At 48.8% G+C, this 17,024-nt stretch overlaps 1 pseudogene across 1 annotated transcript; it reads right to left on the bottom strand.

Moving 5' to 3' along the window:
- Window positions 1-14,556: 14,556 nt before the first annotated feature.
- Window positions 14,557-16,758, bottom strand: LOC308613566 (golgin subfamily A member 7-like; annotated as a pseudogene). The gene has a single exon. The product of its transcript is annotated as a golgin subfamily A member 7-like (transcript).
- Between the last annotated feature and the right edge of the window lie 266 nt (window positions 16,759-17,024).

Below are 17,024 nucleotides of genomic sequence, written 5' to 3'. Positions count from 1 at the left end.
TTTCTGTTCTGCCATCCTTAGCGTCTGGCTATTGTCCTCAAGGTCACGGGGCAGCTGTTCACCTCCAGACACAGAGGGCCAGCTCAAGACATGAAGGGGGAAGAGGAACAGGCAAAAAAGGCCAAAGGGACATCAGCTGGGTCTGTCCCCATTAGCCCCACCCAATGGCTTCTGTGTCTTAATGGCCAGAACTGGGTCACATGGTCATCTCTGCACCAGTCACTGGGAGAGAGAAGGGGTTGTGTGTGTGGGGACTGGGTTAGCCAGTCAGCACCATCCACCCTGGGTCATGTTATTAGGACCTCCCAATGTGAAGGGTGGCTTGCAATGGCTTTAACCCTGGGTCATCTTAAAGGCTCTTCTCTCCTCTGATGAGTAGAAAAGCCCTGTAGGGAATCAGGAAACTGATTTCCAGCTCTACCACAAAGCTGCTGGGTGCCCTCAGGCCAGTTGCTTCCGGTCTCCGGGTCTTGCTGGAGCAATCATGAGGCTGCACTTTGCTTTAATGGTCTAGGACTCCAAGTGTCACCCCTGTCTCAGCCACCCATAAAATCTGCAACTTAGAGGCCCTAAGAACCCAGCTGGGTCCAGGAGTGGCACACAGAACGGCCATTTTACCAGATAAGACACAAACTCTGAGGGACAACCCAGCTGGCAGGGCTGGGACTAGGGTTAGGAGACTGAGGCCCTCACCTCTGGGAACACAATTTAAGGAGGCCTCGAAAACCACAATAATCAAGATACACGATATTTTAATGTAATATTTAAAAAAATCAAAATCAATGCAAAAAAGTCTGTAATGAACAAAATCTCAAACTTTTAAATAAAGACAGTATCAGTATTACTGACTGTCCCCTTGGCTCCAGACTCTGATATGGCTCAGCATGGCATGGCATTGATACTAACCCCATCTTTATTTAAATTGTGTAATTTTGTTTATCATCATTTTTTTACATTCATTTTCATCTTTTAAAAATATGTTGCATTATACACAGAGGACTGGATAAAGAAATCAATACAGGGACTCGCCTGGTGGTGCAGTGGCTAAGAATCCACCTGCCAATGCAGGGGACACAGGTTCAAGCCCTGGTCCAGGAAGATCCCACATGCCACGGAGCAACTAAGCCTGTGCGCCACAACTACTGAGCCTGCGCTCTAGAGCTCGCGAGCCACAACTACTGAGCCCATGTGCCACAACTACTGAAGCCCGTAAACCTAGAGCCCATGCTCCGCAACAAGAAGCCACCACAATGAAAAGCCTGTGTGCCGCAACAAAGACCCAACGCAGCCAAAAATAAATAAAATAAATAAATTTATTTTAAAAAAAAGAAATCAATACAATGTGATATTGTGTATCTTTTAAAAATGAAATGAGAGAATACATAATTCCTTGAAAGATTTTTTAAAGATTTATAGCTAGGGCCTCCCTGGTGGCGCAGTGGTTGAGAGTCCGCCTGCCGATGCAGGGGATACGGGTTCGTGCCCCGGTCTGGGAGGATCCCATATGCCGCGGAGCGGCTGGGCCCGTGAGCCATGGCCGCTGGGCCTGCGCATCCGGAGCCTGTGCTCCGCAACGGGAGAGGCCACAACAGTGAGAGGCCCGCATACTGCAAAAAGAAAAAAAAAAAAAAAAAAAAAAGATTTATAGCTAAATGAAAAGTAGATTTTAAACAGTAATTAATTTGATCTTATTTTTGTTTTAGTTAAATGTATTTAGGGCTTCCCTGGTGGCCCAGTGATTAAGAACCCGCCTGCCAATGCAGGGGACACAGGTTCGAGCCATGGTCTGGGAAGATCCCACATGCCGCAGAGCAACTATGCCCGTGAGCCACAACTACTTAGCCTGCACTCCACAGCCCACGTGCCACAACTACTAAAGCACAATTACTAAAGCCACAACTACTAAAGTTCGCGTGCCTAGAGCCCGTGCTCCGCAACAAGAGAAGCCACCACAATGAGAAGCCCGCGCAACGAAGAGTAGCCCCTGCTCACTGCAACTAGAGAAAGCCCGCACACAGCAACGAAGACCCAACGCAGCCAAAAATAAATAAATAAATATTTTAAAATAAAAATAATAAAATGAAGCTGAAATACTGTATTAAAATGTATTCAATAAGGAAAATATAAACAATGGTTATCTCTGTGTGGTGTAATTACAGATGATTTTATCTTGTTTCTTACTCTTTGACAGTGACAAGCATTATTTTATATTGTTATACATAATAAAAAACCCCAAAACAAAAAAATAATAATAATTTAAAAATTAAATAAATAAAATAAAATATGTTGCATTAAAATATTATTTCATGGCTGAGTGTTTTGGCACCCATTTAAATTTTGTACCCAATGCAAAGGCCTCACCCGCCCTACCCTGGTCCCGACCCTGCCCCTGAAGGCCTTTAGGGAGCCCTTGCTGGACAGTGGTCAACCTGCTCAGCCAAGCATTTACCACGTCTGGGGACTTCGGGGCCACACAGTGCACATGTGTAATTTTTAGCCTTTTGCCATGAGGTGTTTGGATCAAAGGCCCTGGTATTTCTTTAGTATGAAAAACCAGCTGTAGCCATTAAAAATTTAGTCCCACAAATTAGTAGCTCCTCTCTGAGGTGCTATATTTATTTAATCATAGTAGATTTGGGCCAAATCCTCTCCTGGGGCTTCCAGCACCTGCCTACATACCCCTAAGGAGTTTGTCACTAGGACCATGCTATGGGCACAAAATCCCCCTGCCTTTGGCTCCCCCGGCCCGCTGGCTCACAGGGAGATAAAACACCTTAGCCTCATTACTCAGATGGCTAATTGTGAACTGATTTAATTAAAGTATACAGATATTTCCCCAAGTTAGTTACATTTCATATCACTCCATTAGGGGTAATTGGCTGGAATGAGGAGCTGCAGAGAGAGAGGCTGGCCAGGTGGATGGGGAGTCGGGAGCCCCCTCCATTGGTGCGTGTCTTGCTGACTGACTATTGGGGCCATCTGCGGGTGTTCCTGATGGTACAGGGTCACTGAGAGAGCCACCTTGACTCAACAGCCTACTGGGGATGTCCCTGGTTCATTTCAATCACATGCACTGAATTGCTCACAGCCAGGGCTGGGAACCTGGGTTTCAAGCCCACTCCAACCCTTATGAGCTCTGGGACCTGGAGCAGTCACCTCACTTGCCTGAGCCTCAGCTTCTTCCTCTGTAAAATGGGAATAATAGTAATGCCCACCTCAAATGATTGGTAGCAGATTGAATGGAACATGCCTGGAAATCCTTTAGCATAGTACCTGGCACATAGTTAATGCTTGATAAATAATAATAACATTATTTGTGAACAGGTGTGGCTACAGAGTGAAGCAATGGAGACAGTGGAAGAAGCATCTGACTCAGTCAGAAACTTTGGCTCAGGCATGCCCCTAGCTTTCTGTGTGGTCTTGGGCAACTTCCTTCCTTCCCTGGTTTTTACACAGATGGCAAATTAGGGGAAGGAGGCAGAGACTGAGGTTTAGCCACCCTATAGCCATTCTCCCCTTCTTCTTTGCTAGCACAGTCCTGATTGGGGCAGCAATGTACTACATCCATATTTCCCAACTTCCCTTATAGGTAGGGCTCGCCCCGTGACCAATTCTGGTTAATGAGATGAAAGCCAAAGTTGTTCTCTTCTTGGATGGGGTTCCCAGGAAGTCTCCTTTAAAAGGGAGCTGATTCATCTGGCAAGCACCCCTTCCACCCTTCTCCTTCTCACCTAGAATGTGACCCTGATGGTTGGAGCTCCAGCAGCCATCTTGTGACCATGAGGTGACCTTAAGGGTAGAAGCCACTTGCAGAGCCACCTGGCTGAGCAGAAAGATAGAAGATGCCATTGTGGAGTTGTTGCTCCGGCCCTGACCACCCTGGATTTTGCAGCACATGAGAAAAAAATAAGCCTTATCTTTTGTTTCGTTTTTGTTTTTGTTAAGCCTTAGCTTTCGGTGGTCTTGGTTACTTGATGCCAAATGCTACTCCTCACTAATACAGCGTTTCCTTCTCTATCAGAATTGTAAAAGCTTGATCTCTGAGTGAGTCAAAACTGCCTGCTCACTACCTTTCTGCACCAGGAGAGACCCCTCAGACTGTGACAATGTCACATTACCCTCACCCTGACTCTAGCTCCAGTCGGCTCACTCAGCTCAGGATCTTCACTACAGAACCAAGAACCCCATATTTCTAGCCTGTAAGTCTCAGAACCTGAGAAGATAAGCGGTAGCCCCTTCTCACAGAGAGAGAGGCCCCTGGTCTACATACTTTCCAAGTGTCTGTATAGGAGTCCATTTGCTGATTGTCCACAGTAGGAGGACACAGACTGGGGAGGAGGCTTATTTATGACAGCTCTGGTATAGTGGAAAATTCAAGGATTTGCTGCTGAAATATCTGGTTTGAATCCCTATTCTGTTCCTTACTGATTGTTTGACTCTCTAGACTGAATGTTTCTGTTCCCCCAGAATTCACATGTTGAAACCGAAGGGCCAATGTTTTCGTATTAGGAGATGGGGCTTTTAGGAGGTGATTAGGTCGTGAGGGCAGAGCTCTCATAAATGGGATTAGTGCCCTCAGGAAAGAGGCCCCAGAGAACTCTCTAGCCTCTTCTGCCATGTGAGGTTACAGTGAAAAGACAGCCATCTATGAGGAGGCGAGCTCTTACCAAACGCCTAATCCGCCAGCACCTTGACCTTGACTCTCCAGCCTCTAGAACTGTGAGAAATGAATTTTTGTTGTTTATAAGCCACCCAGTCTATGGCATTTTGTTATGGCAGCCCAAATAGACAAAGACAGTGACCTTTGGAAAGTGACCTTTGGACAGTGACTCTCTAAGTCTCTCTGGACCTTGGTTTTCTCATCTGTAAAATGAGCATAATAACAATACTGTACCCATTCTGTAGGGGATGGGGGGAGGAAATGAGATGGATGTGAAATGTACTGTAAGTTGAAAGTGCAGTACGCTCATCAAGAGTTGTGATTATTGTCAGAGATCATTTTTTTAGCCAATCTGCATGTCTTTCCTGAGCTCCTTCTCTGAGCCCAGCCCTAGTAGGTATGGTGAGGGGAATACCAAAAAAGCACAAGCCAGTGTCCTCCATTTTACAGAGGAGGAAATGGAGGCTCAGAGAGGGTAAGTCACTTGCCTAAGGCCACACAGCTAAAGAGTGGAGGTACTGGGATTTGAGCCTAGCTGTCTGAATCCGAAGACTGCCATGGCCTCACTACACAGAGGTCAAGAGCTATGGCCAAATCCAGCCACCAGCTGATTTTATAAATAAAGTCTTACTGGACCACAGACACACTCATTGGTTTACACCTTGTCTATGGCTGCTTTTGCATTACAGGGACAGAGTTGGGTAGATGCAACAGAGGTTGTATGGCTTGCAAACCTTAAAATATTTACTCCCTGTCCCCTTACAGAAAAGGTTTTCTGAAACCTGATCTATAGCTTCCAGTCTATTTGCCCACCATCTCGCCACCACTGAACACCTCTTGTATGCCTGACACTGCTGGGTGCTGGTGATTCAGAGACAAATTAGCTGTGGATCCGCCTGCTTCCCAGGTTAGCAGTGAGGCTGGCCCCATTTCACAGATGAGGAGACTGAGATCTGGAACCACCGTGATTCCCTTGATCCCCGAGAGACATGTGGCTGAAATGGACCAAACTCCAGTCTGGCACCTCGCTCTGTCCCACTCCACCACGTGGGAACTCTGCAGGCTCCATGGGAAGGGCCCACACACCCACATCAGGACCCAACAGGGGGAAAGGGATGGGGATTATGGAGGGATTCACTCTCCCTCTCCCTCTGTCTCTTTCAACCCCTTCCATCACTTCCCACTTATGGGAAAGCCAGGGTAGGTTACAGCACCTTGTTTGGGAAGGAAAATAATGACACTAATGACCACTAATTCAAGGACAGTTACCAAGTGCTACCATGTGCTAAGCATGGTAGATACTTTCTTCTTTTAAACTTACAGTGACACTGACAGGTGGGTATTATAATTCCCCTCCCTGTTTTCTAGCTGGGGAAATGGAGACCACAGGGTTCGAATGACTCATTCAAGGTCACAGAGTTCACAGAACTAGGAAGAGGTACAGCCAGAATTACAACCCAGGTCTGTCTGCTTCTGACGTCCAGCAGGACACCCCTCCCATCTTTACGTTCAGGGTTTGGAGCTGGGGGACAAGGAGAATGGCTTTGCTCACTTGGAAAAATTTATGCGGGGGGAAAAGTTTGTTCCTGGGTCTCTTGGTCATGCTGTTTGGGGGCTTTGATCCTCAACCATGAGCTCTCCTGTTTCCCTCAGTCTCTCACAGGTCACTTCAGCACCCTGGGGAGGCAAGCACCAAGAACAAGGCCCTTCCCAGGAGCATCTGCTCTTTAAAGGGGATTAAACTACAAAGGTAGCGGGTTTTAAGGGTGAAATTTGAGGCCTCTGCTGGCCAGGCACAGGGGGCAAAGCTTTCCTGGGTCCCTGAAGAAACACCCTAGACGATACACTCTCTGCGCCTTCTTACAAGGCAGGCATCAGGCTTAAAGCCACAGGGAGGCGGCGGCAGTTGTCCCTCTGCCTCCAAGACCTCAGCTAGGTCCTTCCACTTCTCTGAACCTCAGATTCTTCTTCTAAAACAAGAGGATGTTGGGTTAGTGAGCGTTTGCATCCCAGGTTGTGTGGCCTACTGGCAAGCCGGGGGATAGAAAGAGAAGTTAGGTTTCAAAGCTGTTACAGGTGAAAGTGTTAGGAGGGGAGCAGACTCCAGGTGGTCACTTGGCCTCTTGGGACCCGTCGTCACTCACCCGGGTCTCCATTATCCTTGCCCAAGCACTGTCCCTCCCCACCCTCAGTCTGCACACTTGGGCCGTACTTCTCACTCCTGCATCAAGACAATCAAGAGGGAGCCCAGAGGCTTCCCTGGTGGCGCAGTGGTTGAGAGGCCGCCTGCCGATGCAGGGGACACAGGTTTGTGCCCCGGTCCAGGAAGATCCCACATGCCGCGGAGCGGCTGGGCCCGTGAGCCATGGCCACTGAGCCTGCGCGTCCGGAGCCTGTGCTCCGCAACGGGAGAGGCCACAACAGTGAGAGGCCTGCGTACTGCAAAAAAAAAAAAAAAAAAAGAGGGAGCCCAGGAGAATCTCTGGGAAAACGGCTCACAATCCTGGTCCTCTGCCTCTCTTCTCTCTCCTCCACTGACAGAAGTCACCTCCACTCGACAGCCAGGCTGGGCACCCGCCCTGTGCCGCTCACAGGACGCCTGAACCCACATCCCCGCCCTGTCTCCACCCCTCGAGTACCAGATGCTCCACCTTGCTCACCACCCAAAACCCCACAGCCCTTCCCAGCCCCTCTGCCCCCACTCACCTCGCTGGTGTGTTTACTTAAGGCTGAATTCTATATCTGGAAGTTCATTAATTATTTTGTGGGTGCCCACATGCAGATCATTTGTGCTTATCCTCAACTAAATAAGTCAGGTCCTAAGAGGTAATGCCATGGGTAGTGGAATGTAAACAAACACATTCTACCTCAATAAACATGCTAATTTCCAGCTATAATATTCACAAGTAAAAGATCCATCACGCCGACCCTATTTGGCAAAGGCAGCGGGCCTCATCCGTCAACGAGGGAGGCCCCCGCCAGTTCTCTGCGGGAGGGAAATAGTACAACTTAACTTGCTTGATGACGCCCTCGGGGGCGAAACATGAGCCTCACAAATGAGTCTGGAAATGTGATAAAAGGATAATCTTGCATAAATGAGCCTGTATCATCATTACCTGCACCAACCAAGGCCCGGCGCAGGCTTTGAGTGATGGAGTCACATTTCATATAAATGAAGGCCGAGGAGTCTGTGCACCAGGCCAGCGGGAGCTCCCTGTCCTCGCCATGTCCCACTGGCCACCCTTGCCCAAGGCTGCCCCCCAGGATGCGGGTAGGGTCATGCGGAAGCTTCAGCCCTGGCTGGGGCTGGGGGTGCTGGAGTGGGAAAAGCAAGGACAGCCCAGGCCCTGCCTGAGCACTAGGGCACCCTTGGCAAATGCTGACATCAGAAGGGGTCTTGGCCCTTTTCATGACCTCATAGGAAAATTAAGGCATCTTTTAGCCTATTTACTCAATAATACTTACTGGCCAACTAGTAAGTGCGAAGGCACTGAGACAGGCACTTGGAAAATCAAAATAAGATGAAGGCTTTGCTTTTAAGAATTTGCTTTGCCTTAGGGAAGCAAAGCAAGCGCTCACAGCCTGCTTGGTCTGTGGTCAAGTGCGGAGGGTATTCAGAGGATGCAAAGACGTGGTGGGCCTGGGTATGGCGGGAAAGGTCCGGGCCACTGGTACATAAAGGAGAGCGGGGCACTCGGTCAGGTGAATGGTGACAAGCCGGGACCCGCCCTCTCCTTGCTGCCCCTCTCAGTGCCCTCCCCATCCCCAAAGCTCTCAGGGACACGGGCCCTGCCCCCACCCGTAGGTGTGCACCTCCGTCCTTGCCTGTGAGTCCTTTTAGCAAACGAAGAGGATGGGGGACAAATGCACACAACTTGTACACCATTGTGGAAAAGATGTGGTGGAGATGTTGATGCTCCTTCCTGATCCTCCCCTCCCAGAATCATGCTGTGGGTGCCCCACACATCCCCCCTGCTAGGAGCGTTGGCAGCTACAGCTGACAGCCACCCTCTTCCACAGAGAATTGCCTTTGGCCAAAGAGCAGCCACCTCACCTGGGAGGTCACCTCCGCCTGCCCCTCTGACGTCAGACTAAGTGACTCAGGGGTACAGAGTCTGGTCCCATGGACTGAAGGGGTTGGGGGTCACACTCTGGGGGGCAGTTCCCGCTCCAGAGCTCCCCGTGGACCAGACTGAGGCTGGACTCCAGCTGCACCCGCATCCTTGCTGCCCCATCCTGCTTCCCTCTCTCATTTCTCTGGAGAACTTGCCCCTTAATAAGCTGCGTGTGTCCAAACAACCCAATCAGTAAAATGGGCAGAAGATCTAAACAGATGTTTCTCCAAAGAAGACATACAGATGGCACAAAAGCACATGAAAAGATGCTCAACATCACTAATTATCAGAGAAATGCCAATCAAAACTACAGTGAGGTACCACCTTACACCGGTCAGAATGGCCATCATCAAAAAGTCTACAAACAGTAAATGCTGGAGAGGGTGTGGAGAAAAGGGAACCCTCTTGGACCGTTGGGGGGAATGTAAATTGATACAGCCACTGTGGAGAACAGTAGGAGGTTCCTTAAAAAACTAAAAACAGAGCCACCATATGATCCAGCAATCCCACTCCTGGGCATGTATCTGGAGAAAACTATAATTTGAAAAGATAAATGTATCCCAATGTTCATTGCAGCACTATTTACAATAGCCAGGACATGGAAGCAACCTAAATGTCCATTGACAGAGGAATGGATAAAGAAGATGTGGTACATATGTACAATGGAATATTGGCCATAAAAAAGATAATAACAACAATAATGCCATTTGCAGCAACATGAATGGACCTAGAGATGGTCATACTGAGTGAAGTAAGTCAGACAAAGACAAACATCATATGATATCGCTTATATGTGGAATCTAAAAAAATGTTACAAATGAACCTACTTACAAAAGAGAAATAAGAGTCACAGATGTAGAAAACAAATTTATGGTTACCAAAGGGGAAACGTCGTGGGGAGGGATAAATCAGGAGCTTGGGATGAACGTATACACACTGCTATATATAAAACAGATAACCAGGGCCTCCCTGGTGGCGCAGTGGTTGAGAGTCCGCCTGCCGATGCAGGGGATACGGGTTCGTGCCCCGGTCTGGGAGGATCCCATGTGCCGCGGAGCGGCTGGGCCCGTGAGCCATGGCCGATGGGCCTGCGCATCCGGAGCCTGTGCTCCGCAACGGGAGAGGCCACAACAGTGAGAGGCCCGCATACCGCAAAAAGAAAAAAAAAAAAAAAAAAAAACAGATAACCAACAAGGACCTACTGTCTAGCACAGGGAACTGTACTCAGTATTCTGTGATAACCTATATGAGAAAAGAATCTAAAAAAGAATGAATACATGTAAACGTATAACCAAATCACTCTGCTGTACACCTGACACTAACCCAACATTGTCAATCAACTATACTCCAATAAAATTAAAATTCAAAAGAAAGATTTGAAATGATTGCCCTAAGTAGATAAAAATAGCTGCGTATTGTGGGCAATGCATTTTCCCACACCACACAGATGTATACAACATACTTCCTTTAATCATTTGCCAACTTTTTTCTAGTTATGAAAATAAGAATGACGACAAATAATAAATGCTTTTTCTTAAGAATGTAAACAACATAAGCCGTGTGTGTCCAAATCTCCCTCTCAGGCTCTGCTTTTAGGGAGCCCAACCTAGGCACCCCATTTTCCCTTTCAGTACCTGGTGCTTGTGTGCTCTCTCCTCAAAGGCAGACTTGGAAGCAGCCCATCACAACACAGTGCACAGGGGGCAGTACCCCTGTTATGACTAAAGTGCTGGGGGGCTCAGAGAGAGGACAGCTGAATGTGCCTCAGAGAGTCAGGAAGGGCTTCTCAAAGAAGGGGCGAGTGAGCTGGGAAGGGTGTTCTAGGCAGAGGGAACAGCAAGCCCTTGAATCTCCAAAGCACTTTCAAGTATCACGTCACAGCAAACAGCACCAGGGATGTAAAGTGGAAAGAGCTTGCTTTAGAAGCCCCCAGAATCACCACCAGGGGCACGGGGTGGCCAGGCCCTCCTCCTGCAGTAAATGCCTGTTGCAGGAATGAGTGAATGTATGTAAACAAGTGAGCAAAATCATTGTGACTGTCTCTCCTGTGGACATTTTATCCACCTGCCGTTTTCCCGTGGTGCCTGCTCCCTCACTAGACCAGAAATTCCTTTACAACAGGGACTTTGGCATCAGGGGTGTCACCAGAAGGCCTAGTTCTGCTCTTTGCACAGAACTGATGCTCAGGAAATACTTGTTCCGTGGTTTTGCCTTGAGAAGAGAAGAAGGGGGTGTTTAGGTCAAGACCTTCATTCATTCACCAAACAACTCTGGGATGAGACTGTAGCATCAGTGCCAAGAAATAAGGAAGAGAAGAAACTACTCTGTGCACCTACTGTGTGCAGGAATTGTACTAGGTGATTTCCTGTGCTGCCATTTAAACCTCACGATAACCTGGAGGTGGGTATTACAATATTATTGCCATTTTACAGATGATGAAACCCAGTGGGAGCAGATGCCTAATTGACATGTAGGTGTACCTAGGTCCAGAGTCTGTGGTCTTTGCATCCTCTCTCCCTTCCTTCAACCCTATGAGAGTATATTTTAAAAGCAAAGTGGCAGAGGCCTGGAATGGGTTAACCAGATCTCTCTAGAGGCAGAAGATCTGGAAGTCCTCTGGGGATCCCTTTCAGCAGAGAATCCTCTGATTCACGCCGCTTGGGCCCGAGGAGCCCTGATGGGCAGGAGATCCCTGTCCCAGGCTGAGGCCAGCACTCCTGAGGCCCATCCAAAACCATGCCTCTAACAGAGAGAGAACCATGCTTCCAGGGATTGTATGATTCAGAACCTACTTTAGGGTTAATGTTCTGAAGGGTGGGGAAAAAAAAAGTATAAATGCTGTTGAAAAACTGAGCTGACGAGCTCCTGGGAAACCTGAGCCATACAAGTCTTAGTCAAAAGTGCTGGCTGAGAAATCGCTGGCCCCTGCCAAGTCTGGCGAATGGAAGCTTGCACATTCCCAGGCTGCGTGTTTCAAATACTTTCCGTGGTTTCACCAGTGGAGGGCCAGGAGAGAAGAATCTGTCATTACCAACTTGGGTCTACAAAACAGCTTGGCTGGCGGGGAGCTGTGAAATCGCAGGAGGTGGGAAACCTGACTCAGAGCCTCAGGGATGCGGGAAAGTGCAGCGGGGAGGGGGCAACCCAACCCGACCTCAGACCTGTGGAGGGGGGCATGGTTGCTGGGAAGGGTGGGGGAGGGACGTGATCCTTTGACTCATGATGGTTCTTGCCGGCTCACCACCGTGACCACCCCTCCCTCTGGCGTGACAGCCGATGTGGTTTCCTGAATGTTCTTCAGCAGTCCAAACTGCTGTTGAGCACCTACTAGGTGCCATGCATCATGCTGACTATCTGATACAACAAGCCTAGGATGGTAGCACGCTGGCATCACATGCCTATTTTTCAAACAAGGAAACCGAGAGCCATAAAGACACAGGCATCACCCCATACCACACAAATGGCCAAAACATCAGCTCATCGTTTGTGTATAAAGGGGCTACCATGTGCAAAGATGGGCATGCAAAGATGGAGATGATAAGGCCCTTTTCAGAGAAGGGCTCAAAAGTTTCATAGATTTAAACCAATTGATGTTTTTCAAGGTATCTCTGCATCGACTACCAAAGTTTTCTTATTAAACCGTGTGGAGGAGGAGGGACAAGGATGATTGACAGACCTGACAACAGAGGTGGGGGAGGGGAGGGATGGGTGGCAGAAAGAGCCCTGGGTGACAAGTCTCCTTCCAGCCTGTCGCTAACTCACAGCGTGACCCAGGGAAAGTCACTTCAGTCGCTTTGGGTCTAGGTTTCTGAAGAATATGCTATCCATGCGCGGACAACCTCCTTTTGTAAGTGCTGTTTGCTACACACCACTGTCATCACGCCACTGGCTTCCTACCGCAGCCTCTGCCACTCTCTGCCTGTAGGCCTCCTCTGGTTGCAGGCAGATGCTGTGCCTACAGGTGGGGGAGGCCAGAAGTGCCAGGAGCTCAGGCCCCCAGGAGCAGCCCTCGACAAAAGACAGACAGGAGTTGGGGGGTGAACACCCAGCTTCCTGTCCCCTCGAACAGGACAACTCTGAAGGTGTGCGTTACACAAAGCCCCGGTCACCTGCAGGGTCCTCTGCACATCAAGCACCCTGTGTTCTCTCCTTTCCTTCCCCCTCTCACATCCCCACTGGCGCTTCCTGAGATCACCTCCCAAGTAAACTAACTAGCACTCAAATCTGGTTTCGGGCTCCGTTTCCTGGGGGGAGCCAAACTGAAATACCTTCCTTGTCTGTAAAGGAGGAATCCAGGCCAGAAGGGGCTTTAGCCATCATCTGTGACAACCCCCTTGCTGTACATAGAGAGTGACTGAGGCCTGAAAAGGAGGAGCTGCTACTTCACTACCTGTGACTTTCCCTGCCTCTTCCCCAGGTCTCAGGAAAGCAGCCAGGAGCAGGCCTAGGAGGTAAGGCCGAGGGTACGGGGGCAGTCGGGCACCGATGTCGGGATGCCCCTGGGTTATGAATCCCCTGTTGACCCCTACCCACAGCCTAAGTGGCCCCTCGGGATGCCCTGAGGACAGGGGCCCTGTGGAGGGAACTGCAGAGGGGAGTGGGCAGCAGAAGGCCTGGGGGCCTCGGCCCCCTTCCTCGGCACCTTCACCTGGCGGCCGCCCATCTCCCCAGGCCCCACTCCTCCACTGTGCCTCATACGCGTAGGTGAAACCACACGAAACACCCTCTGCTCTCTGGCCTCGAGCCCCCAAAGTGCCACTCCCTCTAGACAATGCTTCGGGGCCCCCCACCCCAGGCCAACTCCTCCTCTGCCTTCCAAGGGGCTTAGGCTTCTCCAGCTCCACGTAGTCTTCCCTGACATCTGCCACACTCTCACCATCAGCAGTCACCCACTCCCCCTGCCCCTCCACGGGGTCTGGAACACCCTCCAGCACTGCACCCACCGTGTCGTCCCTGGGGAACCACTGTGATGAGTCTGTACTACGTCTTCCCATCAGCTCTCCAAGGGCCAGACTCGGGCTCAGAGACATTTCTTTTTTGTTTGTTTGTTTAAGAAAAGTTTTACTAATGTGTTAATATTTCAGCAAAGTTATTGCAACGGGTTTAAAAGGCAGACAGATGCACTATTTTAGGCTATAAAGTAACAAGTTTCATACAATTAAAATATTACATAGAGCTATGGGATTTACTGAATAACTAACAGACCCATAAAAGAAATTAAATCTGAAAGGTTAAATCCAGCATTAGCACCTACAATATCTCTGAAAGTAAAACTTTTAACCGTTTCATTCTCTCCTAGTATATGTCCTTTCTCCCAAATACACTGCTCTCAAACCCCAAAGATGAAGGGCACAGGAAGTCCCAATACTAAGAACACACAGCCAAAAAGAAGAACTAGAAACAGTGACCCAGACTTGAGAGTTTTAGTTGGAAGTCACTTAACTTACTGAACTTGAACCAATCATAGTATTTCTATGCACTGAATAGTGTATATGAGGAAAGTCTAGGAATCATAAGGTTTGCCAGTAGGGATAGTTAAAAATTAGCAATATATAATATTATTCCTATCAAATTTTTTTCTCTTAAGTTATATTTATAACAAAACAATAATTAAAATATTTATTAACACTTGCTCATTCAGGGACACAGCAGGGACATTTGTGTTTGATGGTTTAGCATCCACTTTATTGTGCTTACTTATTTTTATAAGGAACAAGCAACACATACCACATCTTCCCAATGTTCAAGGTAATGCAGTTAATAACAGAATTCTCAAAAAACAAAAACCTGGAAATTGCATTAAATACTGCTTTAATCAGGAATTGCTATAATAAAACAAGTAACATTATACATTATTTTTCCAATGAGCTTCAGTTTGAGAATCTGAACAGCAGAACTTGATCTTTAAGCTTTGAGTCATGGCAAAACTGGTAATTCTCTGAAATCTGGGAGATGCATTAGCAAAACCAGACACAGCCCACCCTTCACCAAAATCCTGGAGAAAAGCGTTTTATGAATTTGGGGGAGTAAGACTGAGCACTGGCTAGTTTACGACTTGCTGAAGCCCAAGGAATGACAAGAACCACTGGCACTGGTGGCAGGTAAGAAATAAACTGTGTTGGGCTGACCAACTGAATATTTTATTAATGGCTTTGAATAAAAAAAGTGAAATGCTTCATTGCATTTTCTCAAAAACTAATCTTTTGATGATTACAGAGTCCCCCACCCTTTGGAGACACAAAGTGGATGCTGAGCGACTAGAGGTGACTCCAGGTATGGAATTCTAGAAAGTCAGGCCTTGGAGCGAATGGCACCGTGGCTCTGGCAGTAGATACGAAGGAATGATGCTCTGGAGAGGAGGTGGGGGACACTCTGCGGTCGGCTGGTGCACAGATGAGGGTCCCAGCTGGAGGTGGGCCTTTAATTCTATGGTTTATCTTCCATTGCTCATGCCTCTGTCTTCATAAATAGTAATTTCAATAACTCGAAGTCCTCTCTCGATGGGATCTGTCAGGAGGAGGCCTTGGGGAGCATAGATCTTCTCATTCTGCTCTTGAATGTACTTGGAGACTTGCTTCAGAACCTTCTCTTAGTGAGTTTCCATGCACAAGAAGTTGGTGTACGCTGTTAGACAAGCCAGGCAGCCTTCAAGGTAGGACTGGCCCCCGAGCGTCTCTGCTTCAGCATAAAGGTTACTTAGAGTTCAAACTGTTTCTTCAAATTGTTGCCTGTCAATCCGGTTCTCCAGCTCCGCGGGGAACTTGGTCTGCAACTGGCAGCGGGTGCCACTGCTGTAGTCTCGCTGAATAAAAACCTTCCCGGACACTGGTGCCTGCTGTGGCCTCATGGCGAGGACAGGACAGGCTGCGCCGCCTCCGCTGCCCTCCAGCGGCTGTCACACCGCCTTCAGGGACATTTTTATCCTCAGATGCTGGCTCTTATAGCTCTAGAAATGTTTGCTGAGTGAAGAAGTGTAGGAAAATCATTCAAAACTTGTGGAGACCCCAGAATCGTTGTCCTTTACCCATCTTTGTTGTCTTTTTCCTTGGTTGGTCATGGAAACAATGGAGCCAAGGAGAAGCCGTTACAGAGCAGTGAGAAGGCTGCTGGTGGGGCAGGGGAGCAGCAGGCTAGCCAGGCTCGGTGGGAGAAGGGAGCCGGAGGGGCTGGGCAGGCAGCGGGTACCGGGCTTCACCTGCAGGAAGCCTGATGGGGAGACCAAGGCCAGGGATCTGGGACCCCAGACCAGAGGCTCAGAAGGCCAATTCTGCCACATTACACAGTTCCACGGGCCTCCATTCACTGTCAGAGATGAGCAAGGAAGTGGCCCTGTGACAGGTCCCTTCCTGGGACAATTTTCTAAAAGTGCAGTGATTTTAAAAGCTTTTCTAACTGGAATCCAAACAAAATCCCACCTAGACGTCCAACATGTAAATAATTGCCCTGGTTGAAGCGGGGGACACATGGGGTGGAGTTGCCATTCCTCTCGACGATCCCTTATCCTGAGGCAAACCACTCTGAGAGTCCCCTAGGGCTCCAAAGAGCTGTCTAGAAACCACTAGCCAAGTGGCAAGAGCTGGACTGTGTCAGAAGACCCAGGTTCTAGTTCCACTCTGCTATTTCAGGCTGTGTGACTCTGGACAAGTTTACCTCACCTCTCTGGGCATAGGTTTCTTCAACCCCACAATGGAAAAGTTAACATCTGCCTCACAGGGTTGCTGAGAGGCTCAAAGGGGTGATAACCAGGGAAGCTTGGCACCCTACTGTGGTCACACGTATAATTTGTCGTCAGGAGGCCCAGAAGGACATGAGAAATTTTGTGTCATCTTGAAAGAGGCGCTCTTGGAGGCGCTAGGCCCTGGGCTGCAGAACAGACACATGGCTGTGAGACTCATGGTTGCCTTTCTTCCTGGGGTTTCAGGCCCGAAGTGTTCACGAGGTGCCCCTTCGCCCCAGACCTCATTACCCAGCCAGCTGGGGCCCTCGCACAGTCACTGCTTCTCTTCCCTGGGTGTGGGGCTGGGACACGTGAGCATGGAAAATTCTTCCCCTCACTGCTCCACCAGCCAAACCCCAGCAAACCTCAGTCCCAGCCCAGGACCGTGGACCCCTAAAGGGAAACGGAAGCAGAGTGCTCTGGCTCCAGGAATCCACTAATGGAACCTTGTTAATTACTATGTAAATTACTTTAATAGCCTGGATCCCCCTCAGACATTGTTTAGGGGTCTCCTGGAGGGGAAGGAGCAGCC

The sequence above is a fragment of the Mesoplodon bidens genome (genome assembly GCF_964165515.1).
Source record: "Mesoplodon bidens genome assembly, chromosome: 3".
NCBI lineage: Eukaryota > Metazoa > Chordata > Mammalia > Artiodactyla > Ziphiidae > Mesoplodon > Mesoplodon bidens.
Note: the sequence above shows the minus strand (reverse complement) of the source record. Positions and strands in the feature narration are given on the sequence as shown.